This window comes from Triturus cristatus, chromosome 9 (assembly GCF_964204655.1).
Source record: "Triturus cristatus chromosome 9, aTriCri1.1, whole genome shotgun sequence".
Taxonomy (NCBI): domain Eukaryota; kingdom Metazoa; phylum Chordata; class Amphibia; order Caudata; family Salamandridae; genus Triturus; species Triturus cristatus.
In genome coordinates this window covers 12,789,341-12,815,515 of record NC_140592.1, presented here as the reverse complement: position 1 = coordinate 12,815,515, position 26,175 = coordinate 12,789,341, and the positions used below count along the sequence as shown (strand labels likewise).

Genomic DNA, 26,175 nt, shown 5'->3' with positions numbered 1-26,175 from the left:
ATGAGATGCAAAGGGGGCGTTCCTTAGTAAAATAATAGGAGAAATGTCGCTAAGCGACATTTCTCCTATTATCAAGAATGTCGCTAACCCTGTTAGAGACAAAAAAAGCAGCGCTAACCGCGGTTAACGCTGCTTTTTTACGTCTGCTAATTTTCAGACTTAGCCATGATATCCTATGGAAGGAGGATATCATGGCTAAGTTTGCCTGTCCCTATCAACAAGGTAACGTGTGATTATCGCTGGGTTTCCAGCCATAATCTCACGTTAGCCTGTTAGCGTGTAGATTTTTATCGCTATTGAGATAAGCGTTGCTAATAGCACGCTATCTCAGCGATAAAAATTCACGCTAGCCGGCGATAATTATCCTCACGCTAAGAGCGCTGAGCGATAATTATCACCGGTTGTTGTTGATATGCCCCATAGTTTGGTGGGTTAGTGCTACTGTGGAACATAGAAAGAGATCAACTTCAGAGTTACTTTTAGGCCAGGTCTCCAGACAGCTGCGCCCTGTCTGCTGTCGAAGCCGATACCAATACTTACAGTCCCTTGTGGGTCAGCCCGCTGCCTACCATTGGTCAGCTTCCTTGTCAATCTCACTTGCATCGCATTTGATGGCTTTGCTTCCTCTTCTTGTGTGTGCCCCTTCCCGGGAGCACAGCGTTTTTACCATCCTTTTGATTGGATGACTTGTAACGTTCCACTGCCCACATCAGAGAAAGACCTTTTTATTTTGCTCCCAACACTCCCTGCGAGTGGTCTTTGCCGGCATCGGCAAAAAGCCTTGACAACAACAAGAGCTCTGCTTTGCAAAAGCCAAAAGGTGAGACCTACGGTAAACAACGTTTACCACAAAACTTTTTCCCCGCAGGGAATCACAACGCAGTTGTTACAACGACCGCGTTGTGATTCCGCATACCATTACTCCGCACGTCGGAACGACTTGCGGAGGGGGGGGGGAAGTGTTGGATTTAAAATCCAACACCTTCCCTAGTGTCCGCACACACTGGAGTTGGAATAATAAATTACACTATTCCAACATCCAGCGTCCCCCTCCGCAAGTCGTTGTTCTGACTTGCGGAGTAATGGTATGCGGAATCACAACGCGGTCGTTGTAACAACCGCGTTGTGATTCCCTGCGGGGAAAAAGACTGCGGGATGACGAGATACTTTCAAGACCTCCTGGCTCTGCCAATGCTTCTTTTGTTTCATGATAGGTATTTTGTTCAGTGTGAACCCAAGTTCACAAAGCAGCAGAAGGCTTAGGAGAGTACAGTATATTTTAGGTCAGCGGTGGTGTCTCCGATGGGATGCATTGTATATAGTGCTGTGTAGTGTGCCGGTGTCTCTCTAGTTTAGATTACCAGAAACCATACTGTGGTGAGAAGGCAACATTGCAGCATGTTATGGAGACCCTACAACCAACTAACACTGCCAGACCCCCCTAATCATGACTCCACTCTAGTCCTGAGATGAACAAAAAAGACAAATAATAGAATTACTGTCCTTTTACATTAAATGCATGCAATTTATTTTTGTTTGACTTACCACATGCACACTGGCCCTGCAGCAAGGAAGCGCAAATTCCTGATTTTAAAAAAACAAGCCAGGGGGCCCATGTCCCTTTTGCCCCCTAATAGGTCTGAACAAAGCAAAAGCAAAGAGATGACGCAAAGAGATGATGGACGGAGTGCTGAAACTTTTCAAACACTCACCCCAGTCACAGATCTGGGTTAAATTCATCATCATTCTTCAGCTCACTTTACCACCCCAGAACAGACCCAGCTATATGCAAATCAGGTTTGACCCTGTGCCTCATGGGAACAGTCCAGCCCGAACTGACAAGCCATGTCTTCCCTGGACCGGAAACAAGCATCCTGGGACCGGTTTCGGGCTAACAGCCCTTATCAGCCAGGCTAGCTTGAATCGAGTGGCAAAGTGAGCAAGGGACCCACGTCTGGGCCATACCCTGCCAACTTAGGGCGAAAAAAGCAAACGCAAAGAGATGATGGACAGAGTGTCGAAACTTTTCAAACACTCACCCCCAGTCACAGATCTGGGTTGAATCCATCATCATTCTTTAGGACACTTTACCACCCCAGTTCAGACATGGCCATATGCAAATCAGTCTTGACCCTGTGCCTCATGGGAACAGTCCAGCCCGAACTGCCAAGCCATGTCTTCCCTGGACCGGAATCAAGCATCCTAGGACTGGTTTCTGGCTAATCAGCCGTCATCAGCCAGGCTAGCTTGACTCCAGTGGCAAAGTGAGCAAGGGACCCACGTCTGGGCACACCCTGCCAACTTAGGGCAAACAAAGCAAACACAAAGAGATGATGGACGGAGCACTGAAAGTTTTCAGACACTCACCCCCAGTCACAGATCTGGGTTGAATCTATCATCATCATCATCTCCTTGTGTTTGCTTTGTTCGCCCTAATAGGTCTGCAGTATTCAAAAAATAGGGTTGGATGGAATGCTTGAATTAATCTCAGACACTGGTAATTACTTGGGACCGCATCCCACTCCATGGTTATTCTGCACGTCCATGCCACCTCAGTTTGGACACAAACATATGCAAATCATTCTCGACCTTGCTCCAGTGGAACACTCCAGCCCGAGCTGTCAGGCCAGGTCCTCCCTGAACCGGAGCACAAGCGACCCAATACCACTTTTCACTAATTGGGACTTGTCAGTCAGGTGCAGCTTGGGTCCAGTGTCAAACTGAGCACGGAGCCCCCATCTGGGCATTCCCATCCCACTTAGGGTGCCACACTGAAGTATACATAAAGTGATGGATTGAATGCTTGAATTAATGTCAGGCACTGGTAATAAATGACTCTAGGACACATTCCAGTCCATCCTTATTTTGCTCATCGTGCTGCCTCAGTTTGGACCCAGCCATATGCAAATCATTCTCACCCCTGCTCCAGTGGAACAGTCCAGCCCACACGGTCAAGCCATGACCTCCCTGAACCGGAACACCAGCACCCCAAGATCCGCATCACCCTTATTAGAACTCATCAGTCTATAGCTTGGGCGCTTGCTTCCCGAGGCACAGTGTGCACGGGACCCCTATGTGCATTCCTATAGCACATAGGGCGTCGCTGTGAAGTATACAAAAAGGTCATTTGTGCGATGCTTGAATTAATCCCAATCACTGGTAATTCCTCAAGCCGCATTCCAGTCCATCATTCTTTTGCTTACAAAGCCACCTGTCATTAGACCCAGCTATGTGCAAATCAGTCATGCCCCTGCTGCAATGGGAACAGCCCAACAAGAACTGCCAAGCCAGGTCCTCCCTGAACCAGAATGGAGGCAACCCAGGGCCAGTTTCGCCCTCACTGGGGCTCTTAGGGAAGAGGCGTGGCGCAGCATCCAAGGCGACTGACGCCGGACGCTGGGGATCACGGTTCGATCCCCGGCACCGGTGGCAGTTCAGCCCAGCACCATGTGACACTGGGCAATAGCTCGCTTAATCTTCCCGACGGCCCCCAGCGCCGGGATTACTATGGGCAGCTGTGCACTTTACAAATACTGGATATTTTTTTCTTTTGTAACCCAAGGCCAGTTTCACCCTCACTGTGGCTCTTGTAACCCACGGCCAGTTTTGCCCTCACTGGGGCTCAGTTTCGGCCTCACTGGGGCTCAGTTTCGGCCTCACTGGGGCTCAGTTTCGGCCTCACTGGGGCTCAGTTTCGGCCTCACTGTGGCTCTTGTAACCCAGGGCCAGTTTCGCCCTCACTGGGGCTCAGTTTCGGCCTCACTGTGGCTCTTGTAACCCAGGGCCAGTTTTGCCCTCACTGGGGCTCAGTTTCGCCCTCACTGTGGCTCTTGTAACCCAGGGCCAGTTTTGCCCTCACTGGGGCTCAGTTTCGCCCTCACTGGGGCTCAGTTTCGGCCTCACTGTGGCTCTTGTAACCCAGGGCCAGTTTTGCCCTCACTGGGGCTCAGTTTCGCCCTCACTGTGGCTCTTGTAACCCAGGGCCAGTTTTGCCCTCACTGGGGCTCAGTTTCGCCCTCACTGTGGCTCTTGTAACCCAGGGCCAGTTACGCCCTCACTGGGGCTCAGTTACGCCCTCACTGGGGCTCAGTTTCGGCCTCACTGTGGCTCTTGTAACCCACGGCCAGTTTCGCCCTCACTGGGGCTCAGTTTCGCCCTCACTGGGGCTCAGTTTTGCCCTCACTGGGGCTCAGTTTCGCTTTCACTGGGGCTCAGTTTCACCCTCACTGTGGCTCTTGTAACCCACGGCCAGTTTTGCCCTCACTGGGGCTCAGTTTCGCCCTCACTGGGGCTCAGTTTCGGCCTCACTGTGGCTCTTGTAACCCAGGGCCAGTTTTGCCCTCACTGGGGCTCAGTTTTGCCCTCATTGGGGCTCTTCAGTTGGGTGTAGCTTTGTACCAGTGACACAGTGTGCACGGGACCCAATGTGTCTGTGTGTAATGTAGTGATTAGGTCTCGGCTGGAGAAAGCAGCGCGCATGCACTGCTCTCGGAATCCGAGAGCTTCTTGGAATCAATACAGATTCCAAAGCTCTCTGAGGCGAAGTTGAAGCCCGCCCATCTTTTTGATTGGTTCGCGTCATTGGGCATGCAAAAGGCTGGCATCTCATTGTGAAGGAGGCTTGTTAGTCCGTCCTTGTTGCCGCCTTGTCTCCTTTTGGCCACGCCCACCGGGATTTGATCTTTAACTGTGGCGTGACACTCTCCTCTTTATTAGTCCCTCTGCACTTTTTTTTTCTCTCTCAGCTTTGGCAAAATCAGCTGCGTGTTTACTTTCGCATTGCGCTTTCACTTAAAGTGAAAGCACGGTGTGAAAGTAAACATGCAGCGGCCTCACGCTTGTTTTACTTGTTCTCCTCAGCTTCTACCTGGCTGCAGTGGCGTAATGAAAGTTTAAGGGCCCGCCCTGCAATGTACAAAGAGGGGCCCCCACTCCGCATTGTATCCGGAGGCCTCAGACCGTAGTTATGTTCTGAGGGGGCCCCCCGCACCGCGGGGGATGCGGGGGCCTGTGTTACGCTGATGGCTCCGTAGTAGGCGCACGGACAGTGCCATGCCGCTGTCCATACCCGTTCTCTTCCATGGCTTGCTCAGTTCTCTCCTGTTCGCACATCTGCTCAGTTCTCTCCTGCTCACACATCTGCTCAGTTCTCTCCTGCTCGCACATCTGCTCAGTTCTCTCCTGCTCACACATCTGCTCAGTTCTCTCCTGCTCTCTCTCCTGCTCGCACATCTGCTCAGTTCTCTCCTGCTCGCACATCTGCTCAGTTCTCTCCTGCTCTCTCTCCTGCTCGCACATCTGCTCAGTTCTCTCCTGCTCGCACATCTGCTCAGTTCTCTCCTGCTCTCTCTCCTGCTCGCACATCTGCTCAGTTCTCTCCTGCTCGCACATCTGCTCAGTTCTCTCCTGCTCACACATCTGCTCAGTTCTCTCTTGCTCTCTCTCCTGCTCGCACATCTGCTCAGTTCTCTCCTGCTCGCACATCTGCTCAGTTCTCTCCTGCTCTCTCTCCTGCTCGCACATCTGCTCAGTTCTCTCCTGCTCGCACATCTGCTCAGTTCTCTCCTGCTCTCTCTCCTGCTCGCACATCTGCTCAGTTCTCTCCTGCTCGCACATCTGCTCAGTTCTCTCCTGCTCTCTCTCCTGCTCGCACATCTGCTCAGTTCTCTCCTGCTCTCTCTCCTGCTCGCACATCTGCTCAGTTCTCTCCTGCTCGCACATCTGCTCAGTTCTCTCTTGCTCTCTCTCCTGCTCGCACATCTGCTCAGTTCTCTCCTGCTCGCACATCTGCTCAGTTCTCTCCTGCTCTCTCTCCTGCTCGCACATCTGCTCAGTTCTCTCCTGCTCGCACATCTGCTCAGTTCTCTCCTGCTCACACATCTGCTCAGTTCTCTCTTGCTCTCTCTCCTGCTCGCACATCTGCTCAGTTCTCTCCTGCTCGCACATCTGCTCAGTTCTCTCCTGCTCTCTCTCCTGCTCGCACATCTGCTCAGTTCTCTCCTGCTCGCACATCTGCTCAGTTCTCTCCTGCTCGCACATCTGCTCAGTTCTCTCCTGCTCTCTCTCCTGCTCGCACATCTGCTCAGTTCTCTCCTGCTCGCACATCTGCTCAGTTCTCTCCTGCTCACACATCTGCTCAGTTCTCTCCTGCTCGCACATCTGCTCAGTTCTCTCCTGCTCGCACATCTGCTCAGTTCTCTCCTGCTCGCACATCTGCTCAGTTCTCTCCTGCTCGCACATCTGCTCAGTTCTCTCCTGCTCGCACATCTGCTCAGTTCTCTCCTGCTCGCGCATCTGCACAATGGCGGCCGCTGTCTCCGAGGGTAGGAAGATCACCGAGCTGGACATCGCGGGAGTCGAGACCGTACTCATTTCTCGCCTGAGACAGGTGAGGCTCTGTCACAGTCCTTATGCCATTTTACAAAGAGTGATACTTGCACAACGGCCACCACTGCCTCGTGTAACGTAACTTTTCGTTTAGTGTTTTGAGTGTCTGCCATTTATTGACCTCTGTGTACTTTGTATGCTCTTGTAACCTGCACACGTCACTTTTTTTCCTTTTGTAACGTATCGTTTGCTCCCTCTTGTATTTTATTTGCTCCTGATACTTGCACAAATGCCACTATTGCCTCATGGAACGTAACGTTTGATTCTGTAACATGCTCACTTGTAATTTGTCTCCTTATGTATCATTACTGCTCCTATTGTGAAGCGCTCTGACACCTTCGGGTAAAGTCCGCGCCATATAAAAACGCATTAAATAAAATAAAATAAAGGCCGCGCCACGCGGTCAAATCATACCTAAGGTAACGACCCCCTATGCCAGAGTGGCGCGTTGAATCCAGTGTCGTGCGATGCCCTGGGGCTCAGACCGCCCTCTCCCCCCTGTACACGTGGGTACTGCTCACAACATTGTCTTCCACAGCATCAGGCTGGGCTGTGGTTGTCAGTCTGGGCCGGAGGAGATGTGAGGTAAGGCCCGGCCCGGCGGGGGTTGGGAAGTAATGGAAAGTTTCGCCGACTGGAGGGAGGGTGACTCAGACAGAGCACGGCCCGCGACTCACCCCCTCCCGGCCTGTTTACAACCCGGGGGTGGGGGCGCCGGGGGCGGGGCTTCAGTGTATGGGGTGTGCCAACCGCTTGGACGGTTTGAGAGAGAGGAGTGTGCAGGAGCAGAGAGGGCTGTGCAGGAGCAGAGAGGCTCGTCCCGGAGCCTCCCCTCCTTTGAGATCCGTTCCCTTCCCCATCCCAGCCGGCAGATGTTCGCTGTTAGCGCTTGGAGCCGGGCGCCGCAGTGACAGCTTCCGGTGACAGGGCCAGGCGGAAGCCGGACTGCACATGGGGCCATCTTTGAGCACAAGCGCTGGATACATGCTTTGGGTGAAGATAAACAAGTGTGTGTTTACCTTTGACCACTTCTGTTGAATTAACTGGCTGCACGTGTTATTCTTGGAGACTGCCCAGAAGTGTGAGGGTTGTGTTACAGGTACCTGGTTTGACCACTAACTAATCTGTGGGCTCCTTTAGCCTGTTAACCACGTGCTCTGTGAAACCTGTTCTAAATGAGCCGTTTGAATATTTGCTCATCTGTCTACTTTAACTGTGTTGTCATAAATGGTGCTTGCTACAAAGAAAGGCGTCTTTAAAGGAAGCATTTTGAGAGAAGTGTACTTTTATTGGGTTTAAAGATTTTGTAGCCAGTTCGTTTGGCCACAAAAATCGCTTTCTCAGGCCGCACAGTAGTGTGTTATCTCTATAGCCAATTTAGGGGCATATGATCAAGCTGGCGATAAAAAATTATCGCCGCTTTTGCAGCCGTTTTCGGCCGAAAAGCGGCGATAATTTTATCGCCTAATTAGCAAGGCCACACTAACGCGTGAAACCTTGCATTAGTGTCGGGATTCCTAACACCCAGCTTTACATCTCAAATGAGATGCAAAGTGGGCGTTCCTGACCTAACGTGACAGAAATGTCGCTAAGCGACATTTCTCCTATCATCAAGCCCCACGCTATGAAGCATAGCGCCAGGAAAAGTAGCGATAACTCCTGTTATCGCTATTTTCCTTACGTCTGCTTCAGGACTGATTTAGCCATGATATCCTATGGAGGGTGGATATCATGGCTAAGTTTGTGAGTCCCTATCAGCAAGCTAACGCCACATTTCGTGAGATTGTCGCTGGGTTTCCAGCGATAATCTCACGTTAGGCAGTTAGCCCTAGGATTTTTATCGCTTTTGAGATAAGCGTTGCTAATAGCACACTATCTCAGCGATAAAAATCCACACTAGCGGGCGATAATTATCCTAGCGCTAAGTGCGCTTACCGATAATTATCGCCGGTTGTTGCTGATATGCCCCTTCGTCCCTAAATAATAAAACAGCTGCAAAAGCGGCGATAATTTTTTATCGCCAGCTTGATGATATGCCCCATAGATAGCAACCTTTTAAGTAAAAACATGCGACCGTCTCTATCCATGTAAACCTAAGTTGAAACTCCATCTCTGGGGCAGTAGGTTGGCCACCAAAGGCACCGGGGCGTCTGGTCAGACGTCTGACGCGCTACATTAATGCAGTTGCAGAGCTGGACCAAACTGACGAGCCACCATAATGTTCTCCCATCTACTTCCACCGCTTCTATCTGGGGATTACGGTCACCATGAACTCGAAAAAGGAAAGTCATTTCTGTTAAAAGCTCCTGTCAGGAGGTGACCGGAAATAGAAGGTGACGGGCAGCTGGGCGCAGTACCGGCTTGTGCCGGAGTGATGCTGCCAGCGATGGTGTTAAAAGGCACCACGCATAGTGCCAATATCGGCAACCGTTATCACAGCACACATCAGTACATAATCATAATCATAATAAAACACACGACACTGAATGTAAGTGGAGAAATATTGCTGCAGGTTTATTAGCATAATAAATATGCAAACACGGTGGGTTATCTTACGGGCGATCCCAGGGCAGGCCAGCCCCATGCCGCCTGCCCGTCTGATAAGCCTAGAGTCACCATGGCAACGCCAATTGGTGTATACCAAATGTTGGGAGGGTCCCCCCCCTCCCATCCGTGGACCTCCAGTCCACATGCTTCACACGCCCCCCCGTGATGGGTGGGCGGAGCATACATGGCAGCCCCCGGTTGCTCAGACCCACAACCGCCTGTCGGTTAGCGGGGCGCCGTAGGTCTTCCAGTGGACACGCTAAAAGATCCCTGGGTATCCTGGCTTAGCACCACACGGTGCTGCTGCATGCTATACCCCTTGGTATGTGCAGACCCTGGATCGCCCTGTAACTCCTCCTGCAACACAAAGTGAAAATTTGTTAGAAAAAACCTCCCCCCCCCCTTTGTCCCTCCGGATGCCGGGTAAGCGGATGGGCGGGCAAGGCGAACGAGCGGACAAGAGGGCGAGGAGGGGGCGGGGACAGAATATGTACCCCCCTTAGCTCCTCCCCGCCGGAAGCAGCTACCTGTCTGGGGTCTCCCTTGGTCAAACCCAGGGACACGACCTCCCACCCCTGTGCCTTCCTGTGGCACTAAGGCGGCCGCCCTCAAAGGGGCGGGCCGCTGCGCAACCCCCCCCCGGGCAGCCTTACATAGTGCCAATATCGGCAACCGTTATCACAGCACACATCAGTACATAATCATAATCATAATAAAACACACGACACTGAATGTAAGTGGAGAAATATTGCTGCAGGTTTATTAGCATAATAAATATGCAAACACGGTGGGTTATCTTACGGGCGATCCCAGGGCAGGCCAGCCCCATGCCGCCTGCCCGTCTGATAAGCCTAGAGTCACCATGGCAACGCCAATTGGTGTATACCAAATGTTGGGAGGGTCCCCCCCCTCCCATCCGTGGACCTCCAGTCCACATGCTTCACACGCCCCCCCGTGATGGGTGGGCGGAGCATACATGGCAGCCCCCGGTTGCTCAGACCCACAACCGCCTGTCGGTTAGCGGGGCGCCGTAGGTCTTCCAGTGGACACGCTAAAAGATCCCTGGGTATCCTGGCTTAGCACCACACGGTGCTGCTGCATGCTATACCCCTTGGTATGTGCAGACCCTGGATCGCCCTGTAACTCCTCCACAGCCTTGGGAGTGGCCACCGTCACTACCAGGGCCCCCCACCAAGGTAGACCTATGTACTTACAACCTGCTGCAGCCAAAGCTTCCCCTGGGTCCAGTCGGAAAGCATCCATACCAAAACTACAAAGGTGCACTTCATCTCCCTCCAGGCACCCTGTGGACTTGGCGTGTATAAGACCATGCCTGATGAAGCCAAGACCTCTTTGCTCTGCGCCACTGCGCATGGCTCCCGGTAGGCCTTTATACCTACAGCATACCGGTACCGGGCTTCTCCCAGGTCCAGCCAAACAAGTCTACCCCAACCGGGCCCCGTCCTTTTAAACTCTCCCATGGATTTGACTGAAATGACCTACACCAAAATAAGCGATGGTCCAAGGTTGCCTTTGCATGGCTACAGAACAATCCCTTTGACAAGACACTCCTGCCTGGCAGTGCCCATGCGGGAGGAGGTAAGAGATGACAAGCCCGCCTTGCTTCCTCTTGCACTCCGTTGGAGTACGCCCATCGCATTCCATCAGTCACCATCAACTGTAAAGCCTTGCCCTCCAAAAATTTGCTAGTATACCAGGGAGGGACAGGTCAGGGTGACCACAGAGGAGAAAAACTTGTAAAATGCTTCTCTAATTGAATACTGGGAAAGCCAAGTGTTCTCCTGCTGAATAGAGCCCAAAAGTGTTACCCCGGAGTTTCCCTCGGTCATATGGACCATACGCCCCTGTTGGAAGGCCACTTCCACAACCTGCATAGCTGCCAGCCAGTGCTGGAGGGCGGGAGAAGTTACCCGGAAACGATACTCGCATCAAGGTGCATGTTTCGCCCTAGTATCCAGTATGTCCCTCGCATTCCATCAGTCACCACCATTCTAAACTCCCCATGGCTTTATGACTGAATTAACCTGCCTAAGAATAGGCGATGGTGCAATGATACCTTTGCCTGGCTGAAGAACAAAACCTATTCCAAGCCACTCCTACCAGGAGGTGCCAATGTGAGTGAGTTAAGAGATGACAAGGTTTATACCTCCTCTTTCCTCCGTTATCTGAGTCTAGCACTAGTCGGAGTATGCCATCACCTTCTGACATTCACCACCCTATGTGAAGCCATGCCCTCCCAACTTCCGGCTAGCATACCAGGGAGCAGACAGGGCAGCGTGACCCGGGGGGAACCAAAGCCTAAATACCCTCTATGTTGAATACTGGGAAAGCCAATAGTTCTCCTGCTACTTTGTAGCCCAACTATGTTTCCCAAGAGTTTCCCCCAATCCTATGGACCAAGAGGCCCCTGTTGGAAGGCTACTTCCACCCTGCATAGCTGCCAGCCAGTGCTGGAGGGCGGGAGAAGTTGCCCGTTACCGTTACTCCCATCAATGGTACCTGTTTCGCCGAACTCAAGGACGGGCTACTAAGTGAGCTTGCCAGACTCCGCCCTTGAACCAGAGGTCAGACCCAAGCCCCTCTAAGTTCTGCTGCTTCCCCTGCCCGTTAACACAAATAGCTGGAGCCACTGAACCACTTATCGCCGTGCTACATGTCCCCTTGTACAGGTGCACGGGCACCTGTCCAAGCATCCAAACGCAACCAGAAAGTCGAGCCGTACCCCGAACGGTAACCCCCAAGTGGCCTGGAAGCGAGACAGACAATACTACTGCCTCAACAAGGTATGTCCTTTGCCTATTCCATGTCTGGCTGTAAGAGTTAGACATTGCCAGTCCCAGTCCCGAGTAAAAAAGGGAGCTCTACAGCTGCTGGTGCTAATGATGGAACATGTGGCCTGATGAAGCAGACTGTAGTTCCCTTGCTACTGTTGTGCACAAACCCACAACCATTGTCTCTCCAAGGTCCAATACCTTCATGCTAATCATGGTTTCCTAGGAGGATGTTGACAAGTCTATGTTCAAGAAGTCTAACCGTGTCCTGAACAGTACCCCCAACTGGCCCTGATGCGAGACAAACCATGCCAAGGCACATAGGTGATTTTAATAGCTGAGAGCCGGTCTAACAGCGTCAACAGGCATCCTAAGCTTACAATAGGAGTGTTGGAGTAAGGGTATCCAGTGCGAATAAAGACGACAGCCTCCCATCTGACCAACCGTGGCGGGAACCACTCATGTAAATTCAGTACAAATGGTCCCTGTTGACCTGTCACTGCCTGATGTACGTGACCTCGGCGCATGGTCCCCTTGCATGGCGGCATGCCATTGAGACGAACATCCAATCCCCGATAAGTACCACTCCCTGCCTACGCTACAATCTTGCCTGGCATTCCTCCATGGCCAGATATACCATGTGATGATTGCTATACTCCGTCACTTGACCCGACCATACTTCGAAGAACAAACACAGCGTGAAGAAGCGGCCTGTGACCTGCCCCAAACTCAACTGAATCATCCTATGAGCCGAATGATGTGCGAGCTCGCCGCCAACCTCTGTCAAAGCCTGCCAACCCCACCAGTATTTGGACCCCTATTCCTCCAAAATTAGGGGGGGGGGGGGGGGGGGGAGAGGGGCAGTCCTGTCTGGAGATGTGTGTAATGGAGGACATGTGTCCTAGAGTACCATCAAATATCAGTACCACAAATACCTGGTGTGTTCAATACTAAGAACAGACTAACAACTCAATTATCGTCTTAAAAACCGTGTGTGACAAACCGGGAGATAAAAGGCAGGCAGTGTGACACGGAGAGACCCACCACGCGTCTGTGCCCCAAAAATCCACCATTCCGCATCAAACAGACCCGCTGGAAATACAACAAGAGCCTAACGCTCTACACCCGCGGATAACCCATGGAATAACCAATAACACTCGAGTAAATAACAACGGACGTCCTTCCAACGTGTAACATGTGTCCCGAATGAGCAATATACGCGAAGGTGTGCAGGCGTGTAGGAATAAAAACCTAACATTGACTGTGCATGGAACTAGTATTCAAACTGCGACCTATAGAATATGCGTGGTGCTGTGCAGCACAGCTTGGCCCATCTGATCCACTTCCAATATGAGGGAGCTGTGTCCTCCTAAACTGTAAACTGCCCAATCCAGCTGAATAGATGCCCACCTGAGATCGTTTTGCCTGCATCTCATTGAGCTAGAGAGTATCCGCTGAGTTCGCATCTCCATTCGGGAAGAATGTTTCATAATTCACAACAAGGGGTGTGGAGTGGCTCTCTCCATGCCATTACAAGGACGTAATCTTTCTACCCATGACAACTACTTCAAGGTAGCCAACCAAAACACTACCAACTGTGCATTTCCAAGATTTTGTGGCAGCACCCACCTGTAATGCACTTCAGCACCCCTCACTGAGAATGAAGCACCAAACAAAGGCAGCCGTGCAATACAAGCGAGGGAATATACGAAACGACGGGGCCTGTGGCACAGCTCCCACTTTCTGCCCTTGTGCCAGCTGCCAGTAACTAGTAAGGCCCCTCACTGGACTCTCACAACAGGAGGGGGGGGTAGGAGACAAACCAGGCAGCTCCCTGAGGCCTACAGCACCCAGGTTACCAAGCACCGGAAAGCTGGCGGGGGGGGGCACCCCCCCCTCGGTGCCCGGCATCCTGGGGAGGCTGGTTGCGATGCCTTATCCTCAGCCGACCCTGCGCACCGGGCAGGTGCCGCCCAAAACATTTGTGTAAGACGGCAGCGCTTACCTCACCGTGCCGGTCTGCCCTAACGCTCAGACGCGATGTATCCATAAATGCAGCACAAGGCGTGTGCCGGGCTGATCGTAATTCAATTGCAGCATCCGAAGACAGCAAAACCCCCACTCCCTGCGACGTTTAGTGTGCTCCGCTCAAAAGGCACGGACAGGTGTCTCCCTACTCAATGAACAATGCCCGTCACACGTCGAACCGAAGGTGTCATAGCGATGCCAGTATGACATTCGGCCTGTGAGAGTACGTGGTCTGCCCCAGAACCGAAGATGTGTAAGCGACCCCGAGGCTCGAACCCTGATTTCCAGCACCGCGTCGGGATTAACATGGCGCGAGATCGACCCGATGGAGGTGAAGCCCATCGCAAAGCTCCGTCCTACATTACATACTGCGGGACGGTGAGAAAGTTAATTGCCCAGAATCAAGTAATGTGGACGCGCCCCCCCAAGCTCGAAACCTGCGCCTACCCGAATACCATATGAGGACGCAACCGCGATGCTTAAACCCTGTTTTGCAGCACCAAAGTGTGGCAATCACCATGACGCGCAGACGACCCTAAGGTGTTGGAGCGCCAGGCAGAGCACCCTTAAATATCGCATATTCCGGCGCGGAAATAAGATAATAGGCCTGAAGGTATAGGAGCGCAGGCGAAGCACCTTAATTGCATTACAAAGTCAGGTGCAAGGCGGTTCAGTTACTTGCCCACCACTCAGGATGCGGACTCGCCCGCGAGGCTCGAACCCTGGTTTCCCGCACGATAGTGGGCAAACAAACTGTCGCGCAGGCGACCCGAAGGTAATGGAGCGCATGGCAGGGCACCATTGAGCATAGCGCAACCAGGCACAGCAGAATAACATAATGAACCAAATGAGTGTGGCGTTGGATTATGTTACGTGATATATATGACGCGAACACAACACGAAGGATTGGAGCGCTTTACATGGAACCTAGTATACATAATACGTTCAAGTGCGAGAAGGAAATTGTCCGCTGGAGTCGCAGGATGTGGGCGCGACCTCGGGGCTTGAAATAAGCAGCTCTGGCCGCCGGACCATATCCTCTCCCACATGATCTAATAAGGGCGCGACCCCGAGGCGCCTGCCGCGGAGCACTGCGCTAGAGCCCTCCCAAAGACAATACCCGTGTCGCCCATGCAGTCTCGTGGGGCCCGACCCCCAGCAAGGATAGAAAGGAGGGACCCGTGAGGGCACCGTCAACTTGCCTGGCCCGAAGGGGGGGGAGGGAGGGGGGAGGCTGTTCCCTCTAGAAAGTGTTTACGCTATGAAATTTGCACCTACATTAGGGCTTCCGGTGAGCAATGGAGTCGGGCGTGTAGCCCTGGGGCTCCGGCGGTGGCTCCCTTCCCTGTCTGAATAACCTGCCTACATGTGAGTTGAAGGGACTGCTCCCTACCGTGATTCCATCAGCAGAGGCTCGGACGCTCTACTACCTGCCTAAGTGATCGGCGGTAGCGTAGCACTGTGGCGAGACCCCCTGCCATTCTGCTGTCGTGAGCGGCCCTGAGGTATCAGGCCGGCAGAACCACGCGTGGTCGGGGGTTGGCCCCGCCCCCCCCAAGGCCCAGGTATGCGCGGAGGCTCTGACCCACCTCCTGCGCCTGCCATCTCCGGGACATTCTCGGTGATCCCTGAGTGCCGCCGAGGGGGACGCATCAACGATCCTGGCCAACGCCGATTTACACCACACCGCCTGCTGAGCTGACGCGCGTGAAGTGCTGCAATTTGGCGCCGACATGCAACGCGGGGCCCAGGTCCGGCACTGACCCCTGGGCCTGCTTCGGCATTATGTATCCGGACCGACGCAGAGCTGGGGTTGAGGCGAGAAATCAGCGCTCGCAGGTGAGGCGCTGCCAGGGGGGCTCCACGATGGGGGAGCTATTGTACACATGAAACGTGCTGGGAATGCCATCTGTAAACCTGGTGTCCCTACACAGCAGCACACAGGGTTCGCGCCGGGCCCCCACCGCTGAAAATTCTAAAATTACTGAACGAGGCAGGAGTGGCTCTCCGCTAGGCCGCATCTCGCCCTGGGAAAGACACAGCCATGGGGGCCCCAATATATCAGAATCACTGGCGATGGAACCTATAATCTTGAGTGTGAGAGTCTCAGACCTTAACCTTTAGGCCACCGTGTCTCTCTTGCATGGGAGGCAACAGACGCTCCAGTCCAAAGGCCCGTGACTTAAAAGGTCAGGATCTTAAACTGGAAAAAATATATAAATTATTTCTTCTTTTATATAGCGCGCACTCGACCCGGCGGTAATTGAGCCATTCCACCGTATTTGGACATAGACAGGGACCGGCAGATGAAGTGGTAGCCCTGAATCACAAGCAGTGGGCGGGGCATCGAGGCACGAACCCCGGATTCCAGCACCAAAGCGGTGACCACATCCACTCCGTGGTGGCAGGACAGCGCGCGAAGGTAAGAGCCGGGCGCGCCCAGGGGGTGCGCCGCCCTGCATGTAGCCCCCAGCGCTGCCCATCCGGGAATCTCCCCTCGCACACAGTGTGTCCCGCACTTAATATAGCGCAACTCGACCCGAAAGCCCCGGAGCGCTGCACGCGCACTGTATTTGCATACCAATACAGGTACGAGATGAAGTGATTTGCCCAGAATCACAGACTGGGGGACGCGACCTCGAGGCTCGAGACCTGATTTCCTCACTCAAGTCGGCAGCGCAGCCGACGGGCCACATCTCCTCCCGGAGCTGGCACACCAGTCGAGATTTTCCTGAACAGAATCAATAAAAACACCCGCCCAGGAAAAACTTTGGCAGTGGAGGGATCGACCCCACACTTAAGTTATAAAATGCAAGAAACAAAAGGATGTCTCTTTGAAAACAGCAACCTGCAGACATCTTAACATCATACGCACTCTGATATCTACTTGGCACACGTTCCTTGCAGCAGGCGCATTGACCCTCTGCCCTAACTATTTCGAAGTCAAACCTCAACTATACAAAATGCTGATCAGGAAGAAAATGAATCACACGAGTTATCTTGGATTTATGTGAGGCCCGGTAATTGCCGCGGAGCGAAACGCAGCATCAGGTGCTTCAAAAGCATAATAAACTACACTACATTACACCATCAGGTACAGGGAGACATGCAAAGGATCCAGAATGTGGACGCGACCTCGAGGCTCGAACCCTGATTGCCTGCACCAAGGTCGGCACCGCAGCCGAACGGACCCCCTCTCCTCCCCAGGTGGCGGGATCGACGCCTGCTACTTGGCCACCGAGCCACGACCCAAAGCTGCCACCCAGGGCTGGGAAGGGGAGGGGGGGGGACGCGCCCAGGCGTCCCGGAGCAGGAAATAGCAGAAGGGATCGGCGGGTAAACTCCCCCGTGGGGAGGGATAGAAACAAATGAATTGAACACGTAACCTATGTCCGTGCGCGCCCCCCCAGTTTCAGGCCACAGTGACTCGTTAAAAGCGCGAACTCGACCCGAATGAATGGGCGCTTTCCATAGCACCGCGTTTACATTACACATTCCGGCACAGGGAGATATTTGGATGGCCTGCCGATGCCCGACCGATACTAACACACGCGCGCCCCCTCCCCGCAGCACCCACAACCTCTCTGGCCGGCGACTTGGGCCTGGCTTTGTGCCCGCAACCCCCCCCGCCCGTGGTATTCCGACCACAGGGCCCCGTCACCTGGTGCTGCCCAGGGACAGGGCCGGGGCGGGGAGGGGAGGCAGGCAAACTCACCGCGAGCGAGGGGCTCCGAGGCTGCTGGACACGCGAGGACCGAGCTGCAAGGCGAACGAGCGGACAAGGGGGCGAGGAGGGGGCGGGGACAGAATATGTACCCCCCTTAGCTCCTCCCCGCCGGAAGCAGCTACCTGTCTGGGGTCTCCCTTGGTCAAACCCAGGGACACGACCTCCCACCCCTGTGCCTTCCTGTGGCACTAAGGCGGCCGCCCTCAAAGGGGCGGGCCGCTGCGCAACCCCCCCCCCCCCCCGCAGCCTTACAGGAGCGTCACTACAGCTCCCTGCTGTACGCAATGACGCAATCCGAGGCCACCCGTTCACCACCCTAGCACATCACGAGAACCCCTCGGGGAGGTCAGAGCGGCATCACACCGTGTGACCTCAACAGCGCCTAGCATCCTCCCTCGGTGAGCTCAGCAGTCACACAGCACCTCTCAGTGACCACCCACAGCACTGCTGAGTGACTCCAGAACTGACACGTGAGCCCAGCAGCACATCATGAGAACCCCTCGGGGAGTTCAGAACAGCGTCACGCCTTCTGACCTCAATAGCGCCTAGCATCCTCCCTCGGTGAGCTCAGCAGTCACACAGCACCTCTCAGTGACCACCCAGAGCACTGCTGAGTGAGCCCAGAACTGACACGTGAGCGCAGCAGCACATCATGAGAGCGCCCTCGGGGAGCCCAGGACAGCGTCACGCCTTCTGACCTCAATAGCGCCTAGCATCCTCCCTCGGTGAGCTCAGGTCACACAGCACTTCTCAGTGACCACCCAGAGCACTGCTGAGTGAGCCCAGAACTGACACGTGAGCGCAGCAGCACATCATGAGAGCGCTCTCGGGGAGCCCAGGACAGCGTCACGCCTTCTGACCTCAATAGCGCCTAGCATCCTCCCTCGGTGAGCTCAGCAGTCACACAGCACCTCTCAGTGACCACCCAGAGCACTGCTGAGGGAGCCCAGAACTGACACGTGAGCGCAGCAGCACATCATGAGAGCGCCCTCGGGGAGCCCAGGACAGCGTCACGCCTTCTGACCTCAATAGCGCCTAGCATCCTCCCTCGGTGAGCTCAGGTCACACAGCACTTCTCAGTGACCACCCAGAGCACTGCTGAGTGACTCCAGAACTGACACGTGAGCCCAGCAGCACATCATGAGAGCGCCCTCGGGGAGCCCAGGACAGCGTCACGCCTTCTGACCTCAATAGCGCCTAGCATCCTCCCTCGGTGAGCTCAGCAGTCACACAGCACCTCTCAGTGACCACCCAGAGCACTGCTTAGTGAGCCCAGAACTGACACGTGAGCGCAGCAGCACATCATGAGAACCCCTTGGGGAGTTCAGAACAGCGTCACGCCTTCTGACCTCAATAGCGCCTAGCATCCTCCCTCGGTGAGCTCAGCAGTCACACAGCACCTCTCAGTGACCACCCAGAGCACTGCTTAGTGAGCCCAGAACTGACACGTGAGCGCAGCAGCACATCATGAGAGCGCCCTCGGGGAGCCCAGGACAGCGTCACGCCTTCTGACCTCAATAGCGCCTAGCAGCCTCCCTCGGTGAGCTCAGCAGTCACACAGCACCTCTCAGTGACCACCCAGAGCACTGCTGAGTGAGCCCAGAACTGACACGTGAGCGCAGCAGCACATCATGAGAACCCCTCGGGGAGGTCAGAACAGTGTCACGCCTTCTGGCCTCAATAGCGCCTAGCATCCTCCCTCGGTGAGCTCAGCAGTCACACAGCACCTACCCCCCACCCTACCCCCGCAGGAGCACACCCTCAACCAGAGCAGCTTCCCGCCTTGTGATGTGCTGTATTATACTGCAACCTTTGTATAGTGCTTACTACCCCTAGGCGAGGCGCTGAAGCGCATGCCTCCGTTGGCAGCAAGCTGCGCCATGAAGGGTGCAGACGGAAGGGCGCGTCTGTGTTGTGATCAGCTGGGTCAAGTGTTTCCATGTCGCACGTAAGTAATGACAACGGAGATGCGGGCCGTGAGAGGCAGGCGCACTGCTCACGGGACTCAGTGAGCTGCGCGTCCCTTTGCGTTATGCCTTCTCATGGCTCCCTCCGTGGCCCAGCACAGCTTCCATCCGTGAATACAACTCCCCATGTGAGCTCACTAGGGCGTGCATTAAATGAGAGAGGTCACCAGAGCGTGCATTAGTGAGCTCAGAAGAGCACAGCTCTCCCCCCCGCCCCCGAGATCACAAGTGCTCCCTCAGCCGGCTCACCACCGCTCTCCCATCTGTGGGGATCTCAACCCTTCAGTCCCGGCCCGTGAGATCACAATACCCCCCCCCCCCCCCCAGCTCAGACACACAGGCTCCCCCTCTGCCGGCTCACCACAGCTCCCCTCAGAGCGGTGAGCACAGCCCCACAGCTCCCTTCAGTGCGTTGAGAAAAGCCCTACAGCTCCCCATGGTGCGGTGATCACAGCTCCCCATGTTGCGGTGAACACAGCTCCCCTCGGTGAGGCCACAGCGCCCCCTCCCCTCTCAGACACTTGGGCTCCCCTTTGCCGGCTCACTACAGCTCCCCTCAGTGCGGTGAGCACAGCCCCACAGCTCACCCTCCCCGCTCAGACACTTGGGCTCCCCTCTGCCGGCTCACTACAGCTCCCCTCAGTGCGGTGAGCACAGCCCCACAGCTCACCCTCCCCGCTCAGTCACTCGGGCTCCCCTCTGGCGGCTCACTACAGCTCCCCTCAGTGCGGTGAGCACAGCCCTAGGCTACAGCTCACCCTCCCCGCTCAGTCACTCGGGCTCCCCTCTGCCGGCTCACTACAGCTCCCCTCAGGGCAGTGACTACAGCCCCACAGCTCCCTTCAGTGCGGTGAGCACAGCCCCACAGCTCACCCTCCCCGCTCAGACACTTGGGCTCCCCTCTGCCGGCTCACTGCAGCTCCCCTCAGTGCGGTGAGCACAGCCCCACAGCTCACCCTCCCCGCTCAGTCACTCAGGCTCCCCTCTGGCGGCTCACTACAGCTCCCCTCAGGGCAGTGACTACAGCCCCACAGCTCCCTTCAGTGCGGTGAGCATAGCCCCACAGCTCTCAATGCAGTGAGCACAGTCCAACAGCGCCCCCTCCCCTCTCAGACACACAGGCTCCCTCTCCGGCTCGCCACCGCTCCCCAGTGCCCCCCCCCTGCCGCCCTTCACCTCTCACCTACTTGGCGGAGCTGCCGTAACACCGCAGGCAGTGGGGCCGCGGGGTGGGGCTGCGGGGAGGGGCCCTGGAGACAGAAGCCAGCGTAGAAACAAACCAGAGGGGGTCCTACAGGGCACGGCGCTGGGGCACCCCCGGAAGCGGACACCATGGTACCGACAGGCGGTCAGAATCACAGTATCTGGTTTGTTTGTCCAGCTCTGCCAGTCCCTGCCTGGCATCAGGGCACAGTACAGACCAGAGCCTGGAAACTGCAGTGCCCGGACGAGCGAGGCCACCTCCTGTAAACACGACTTCCCCCTCTTCACACGCGTGTGTTCTGTACAGCTCGTGTGCACCACACCCCCAGCTTATTACTTCTCGGAAGCAAGTAAGGTGCGTTAGGGTTGGGCCTCCAGAAGAGGTGGTTTTATGACCGGGGCCCCTAGCAGCTCCGGACACTTCTACTAGTGAACCACTAGTGAACCTGGGCGCACGCGCTGCTCCGATCAGGCGATAGGAGTGAAATGCAGTCTTTAGAGGGCGGCTCGTGCTTCCTGTGTCCGCGCATCAAAGGACACTACACCCGCATCAGCCCCATCCTCAGCCTCCGCTCATCAAAGGACACTACACCCGCATCAGCCCCATCCTCGGCCTCCGCGCATCAAAGGACACTACACCCGCATCAGCCCCATCCTCAGCCTCCGCTCATCAAAGGACACTACACCCGCATCAGCCCCATCCTCGGCCTCCGCGCATCAAAGGACACTACACCCGCATCAGCCCCATCCTCAGCCTCCGCTCATCAAAGGACACTACACCCGCATCAGCCCCATCCTCAGCCTCCGCTCATCAAAGGACACTACACCCGCATCAGCCCCATCCTCAGAGTGACCGCTCATCAAAGGACACTACACCCGCATCAGCCCCATCCTCGGCCTCCGCGCATCAAAGGACACTACACCCGCATCAGCCCCATCCTCAGAGTGACCGCGCATCAAAGGACACTACACCCGCATCAGCCCCATCCTCAGAGTGACCGCTCATCAAAGGACACTACACCCGCATCAGCCCCATCCTCAGCCTCCGCGCATCAAAGGACACTACACCCGCATCAGCCCCATCCTCAGCCTCCGCGCATCAAAGGACACTACACCCGCATCAGCCCCATCCTCGGCCTCCGCTCATCAAGGGACACTACACCCGCATCAGCCCCATCCTCAGAGAGACCGCTCATCAAAGGACACTACACCCGCATCAGCCCCATCCTCAGCCTCCGCCCATCAAAGGACACTACACCCGCATCAGCCCCATCCTCGGCCTCCGCTCATCAAAGGACACTACACCCGCATCAGCCCCATCCTCGGCCTCCGCGCATCAAAGGACACTACACCCGCATCAGCCCCATCCTCGGCCTCCGCGCATCAAAGGACACTACACCCGCATCAGCCCCATCCTCAGCCTCCGCTCATCAAAGGACACTACACCCGCATCAGCCCCATCCTCAGAGTGACCGCTCATCAAAGGACACTACACCCGCATCAGCCCCATCCTCAGAGTGACCGCTCATCAAAGGACACTACACCCGCGTCAGCCCCATCCTCAGCCTCCGCTCATCAAAGGACACTACACCCGCATCAGCCCCATCCTCAGCCTCCGCTCATCAAAGGACACTACACCCGCGTCAGCCCCATCCTCAGCCTCCGCTCATCAAAGGACACTACACCCGCATCAGCCCCATCCTCAGCCTCCGCTCATCAAAGGACACTACACCCGCATCAGCCCCATCCTCAGAGTGACCGCGCATCAAAGGACACTACACCCGCATCAGCCCCATCCTCAGAGTGACCGCTCATCAAAGGACACTACACCCGCATCAGCCCCATCCTCAGCCTCCGCGCATCAAAGGACACTACACCCGCATCAGCCCCATCCTCGGCCTCCGCGCATCAAAGGACACTACACCCGCGTCAGCCCCATCCTCAGCCTCCGCTCATCAAAGGACACTACACCCGCATCAGCCCCATCCTCAGAGTGACCGCTCATCAAAGGACACTACACCCGCATCAGCCCCATCCTCAGAGTGACCGCGCATCAAAGGACACTACACCCGCATCAGCCCCATCCTCAGAGTGACCGCTCATCAAAGGACACTACACCCGCATCAGCCAAATCCTCAGAGTGACCGCGCATCAAAGGACACTACACCCGCATCAGCCCCATCCTCAGCCTCCGCTCATCAAAGGACACTACACCCGCATCAGCCCCATCCTCAGCCTCCGCTCATCAAAGGACACTACACCCGCATCAGCCCCATCCTCAGAGTGACCGCTCATCAAAGGACACTACACCCGCATCAGCCCCATCCTCGGCCTCCGCTCATCAAAGGACACTACACCCGCATCAGCCCCATCCTCGGCCTCCGCTCATCAAAGGACACTACACCCGCATCAGCCCCATCCTCAGAGTGACCGCTCATCAAAGGACACTACACCCGCGTCAGCCCCATCCTCAGCCTCCGCTCATCAAAGGACACTACACCCGCATCAGCCCCATCCTCAGAGTGACCGCTCATCAAAGGACACTACACCCGCGTCAGCCCCATCCTCAGCCTCCGCTCATCAAAGGACACTACACCCGCATCAGCCCCATCCTCAGCCTCCGCGCATCAAAGGACACTACACCCGCATCAGCCCCATCCTCGGCCTCCGCGCATCAAAGGACACTACACCCGCATCAGCCCCATCCTCGGCCTCCGCGCATCAAAGGACACTACACCCGCATCAGCCCCATCCTCAGCCTCCGCTCATCAAAGGACACTACACCCGCATCAGCCCCATCCTCAGAGTGACCGCTCATCAAAGGACACTACACCCGCATCAGCCCCATCCTCAGCCTCCGCGCATCAAAGGACACTACACCCGCATCAGCCCCATCCTCAGCCTCCGCTCATCAAAGGACACTACACCCGCATCAGCCCCATCCTCAGCCTCCGCTCATCAAAGGACACTACACCCGCATCAGCCCCATCCTCAGAGTGATCGCTCATCAAAGGACACTACACCCGCATCAGCCCCATCCTCAGCCTCCGCTCATCAAAGGACACTACACCCGCATCAGCCCCATCCTCGGCCTCCGCGCATCAAAGGACACTACACCCGCATCAGCCCCATCCTCGGCCTCCGCTCATCAAAGGACACTACACCCGCATCAGCCCCATCCTCAGAGTGACCGCTCATCAAAGGACACTACACCCGCATCAGCCCCATCCTCAGCCTCCGCTCATCAAAGGACACTACACCCGCATCAGCCCCATCCTCAGAGTGACCTCGCATCAAAGGACACTACACCCGCATCAGCCCCATCCTCAGAGTGACCGCTCATCAAAGGACACTACACCCGCATCAGCCCCATCCTCAGCCTCCGCGCATCAAAGGACACTACACCCGCATCAGCCCCATCCTCAGCCTCCGCGCATCAAAGGACACTACACCCGCATCAGCCCCATCCTCGGCCTCCGCTCATCAAAGGACACTACACCCGCATCAGCCCCATCCTCAGAGTGACCGCTCATCAAAGGACACTACACCCGCATCAGCCCCATCCTCAGCCTCCGCCCATCAAAGGACACTACACCCGCATCAGCCCCATCCTCGGCCTCCGCTCATCAAAGGACACTACACCCGCATCAGCCCCATCCTCGGCCTCCGCGCATCAAAGGACACTACACCCGCATCAGCCCCATCCTCGGCCTCCGCGCATCAAAGGACACTACACCCGCATCAGCCCCATCCTCAGAGTGACCGCTCATCAAAGGACACTACACCCGCATCAGCCCCATCCTCAGAGTGACCGCTCATCAAAGGACACTACACCCGCGTCAGCCCCATCCTCAGCCTCCGCTCATCAAAGGACACTACACCCGCATCAGCCCCATCCTCAGCCTCCGCGCATCAAAGGACACTACACCCGCGTCAGCCCCATCCTCAGCCTCCGCTCATCAAAGGACACTACACCCGCATCAGCCCCATCCTCGGCCTCCGCGCATCAAAGGACACTACACCCGCGTCAGCCCCATCCTCAGCCTCCGCTCATCAAAGGACACTACACCCGCATCAGCCCCATCCTCAGAGTGACCGCGCATCAAAGGACACTACACCCGCATCAGCCCCATCCTCAGAGTGACCGCGCATCAAAGGACACTACACCCGCATCAGCCCCATCCTCAGAGTGACCGCTCATCAAAGGACACTACACCCGCATCAGCCCCATCCTCAGCCTCCGCTCATCAAAGGACACTACACCCGCATCAGCCCCATCCTCAGAGTGACCGCTCATCAAAGGACACTACACCCGCATCAGCCCCATCCTCAGCCTCCGCTCATCAAAGGACACTACACCCGCATCAGCCCCATCCTCAGAGTGACCGCTCATCAAAGGACACTACACCCGCGTCAGCCCCATCCTCAGAGTGACCGCTCATCAAAGGACACTACACCCGCATCAGCCCCATCCTCGGCCTCCGCTCATCAAAGGACACTACACCCGCATCAGCCCCATCCTCAGCCTTCGCTCATCAAAGGACACTACACCCGCGTCAGCCCCATCCTCAGCCTCCGCTCATCAAAGGACACTACACCCGCATCAGCCCCATCCTCAGAGTGACCGCGCATCAAAGGACACTACACCCGCATCAGCCCCATCCTCAGAGTGACCGCGCATCAAAGGACACTACACCCGCATCAGCCCCATCCTCAGAGTGACCGCTCATCAAAGGACACTACACCCGCATCAGCCCCATCCTCAGCCTCCGCGCATCAAAGGACACTACACCCGCATCAGCCCCATCCTCAGCCTCCGCTCATCAAAGGACACTACACCCGCATCAGCCCCATCCTCGGCCTCCGCTCATCAAAGGACACTACACCCGCATCAGCCCCATCCTCAGAGTGACCGCTCATCAAAGGACACTACACCCGCATCAGCCCCATCCTCAGAGTGACCGCTCATCAAAGGACACTACACCCGCATCAGCCCCATCCTCAGAGTGACCGCTCATCAAAGGACACTACACCCGCATCAGCCCCATCCTCAGCCTCCGCTCATCAAAGGACACTACACCCGCATCAGCCCCATCCTCAGAGTGACCGCGCATCAAAGGACACTACACCCGCATCAGCCCCATCCTCAGCCTCCGCTCATCAAAGGACACTACACCCGCATCAGCCCCATCCTCAGCCTCCGCTCATCAAAGGACACTACACCCGCATCAGCCCCATCCTCAGAGTGACCGCTCATCAAAGGACACTACACCCGCATCAGCCCCATCCTCAGAGTGACCGCTCATCAAAGGACACTACACCCGCGTCAGCCCCATCCTCGGCCTCCGCTCATCAAAGGACACTACACCCGCATCAGCCCCATCCTCAGAGTGACCGCTCATCAAAGGACACTACACCCGCGTCAGCCCCATCCTCAGCCTCCGCTCATCAAAGGACACTACACCCGCATCAGCCCCATCCTCAGAGTGACCGCTCATCAAAGGACACTACACCCGCGTCAGCC

The 26,175-nt window shown here is 55.8% G+C and overlaps 1 long non-coding RNA gene across 1 annotated transcript in view; it reads left to right on the top strand.

Annotated features, from left to right (window-relative positions):
- Window positions 1-6,293: 6,293 nt before the first annotated feature.
- The window catches only part of LOC146797259 (uncharacterized), a 198,408-nt gene continuing 178,526 nt past the window's right edge, over window positions 6,294-26,175 (top strand). The window contains exon 1 of the long non-coding RNA XR_014968974.1: window positions 6,294-6,388. This is a non-coding gene — a long non-coding RNA (uncharacterized LOC146797259). The remainder of the gene's footprint in view (window positions 6,389-26,175) is intronic.